Below are 1,589 nucleotides of genomic sequence, written 5' to 3' on the forward strand. Positions count from 1 at the left end.
CGGATCCCACGTGGATTTAAACAAAGCCCTCTCAACCTTCTTACAAACCCATGTCACAATTTTCAATAGTACGTACTCAGCCATTCAGTGATGTCTGACTCTGCGACCTCATGGACTGTAGCCCCCCAGGCTCCTCTGTCCACGGGATTCTCCAGGCAATAACACTGGAGTGGGTTGCCAGTTCCTCCTCCCAAGGATCTGCCCTAGCCAGGGATCAAACCTGAGACCTCCTGCAGATTCTTTACCACTCAGCCACCTGGGGAAGCTATAAATAAACCACTCAAACATTTAAAACCCACATCTTGTCTTTAGTACAGTGACCCATGTCCGGCTTTAATCATCTTTGTGGTGGCCAGCATCTCCTCCTCTTAGGACAGCAGCTGACACCTGGCTTTAATTATCCTTGCGGTGGCCACAAACACTGACTCCCTGAGAGGGTCTGACACACTGCATTCATTTCCAGAACTTGGATGCTTCTGAAGTAAGGCTTTCCCGTGGAATTACAGCGTCTAGGGTCACAAAACGGAGGATTGTCCCCACATAGCTGAGTTGCATTGGCTCACCGAGGCCCGCGAGTGCAGCTGTGAGGTGAGGTAGTGAGACCCAGCCAAGGGCAGTCCAGTGTCCTCGACCCCGCGCGGATTCGCCTCCAGAGAAACAGCCTCCCCAGATCCAGTCGCCATGAGCACATGACCCTTGGGTGTAAACCCTGGGTGCTTATTCCTGCGTGCTCAGTGCCACGTGGCAGCCTGGATGGGAGGGGAGTTTGGGGGAGAATGGATACCCCTATGTGTCAGGCTGAGTCCCTTCACTGTCCATCTGAAACCATCATAACATTGTTGATCGGCTACATCCCAATACAAAATAAAAAGTTCAAAATGGAAAAAAAGAAAAAAAACTGGAGTGGGTTGCCATTTCCTTCTTCAGGGGATCTTCCGGGCCCAGGGATCGAACCCATATCTCCTGCATTAGCAGGAGAGTTCTTTACCACTAGCGCCATCTGGGACGTCTTCTACACCAGTAGGTAAACCAGTTTGGAAGAGGTCATCTCTCCCAAGCCAGCTAGAATCTCCTTCCAAATATTTCTGACGTGTCGCCACGGGGAGTATGTCAAGACACTTTGAAGTCCCCCTGAGTATTTCTGCAGAAGAGAAAGCACACCCGTGGTGTCTGTCAGCCACTCTTGGCAAAATTCACACCACAGTCACACTCAAGACATCCGAACGTTGACCCCATCTTCAAGAAAAGGACTTAATCATTCTGGAAGGTTCTCAGGGAGTTCAGTACCTTTCTGAGTGCTATGCGTTTGAAGCTCTGCAGTGCTTCAAGCTAATCCTACAGAGGACGGACGTGGTTTTATCAGTCCAGGAGAAAATCCTGACTTCCTTCAAGCAAGTCCAGAGACCCAGGGTTGACCAGAAAGCTATACTCATGTTCTCTTTCACTGCTGTTGTTCACTTGTTCAGTCGTGTCTGACTCTTTGCGACCCCATGGACTGCAGCACGCCAGGCCTCCCTGTCCATCACCAACTCCTAGAGTTTACCCAAACTCATGTCCATCGAGTCAGTGATGGCATCCAACCATCTCAT

Source organism: Bison bison, unplaced genomic scaffold, assembly GCF_000754665.1.
Source record: "Bison bison bison isolate TAMUID 2011002044 unplaced genomic scaffold, Bison_UMD1.0 scf7180017846975, whole genome shotgun sequence".
In the NCBI taxonomy this organism is placed as follows: Eukaryota; Metazoa; Chordata; class Mammalia; order Artiodactyla; family Bovidae; genus Bison; species Bison bison.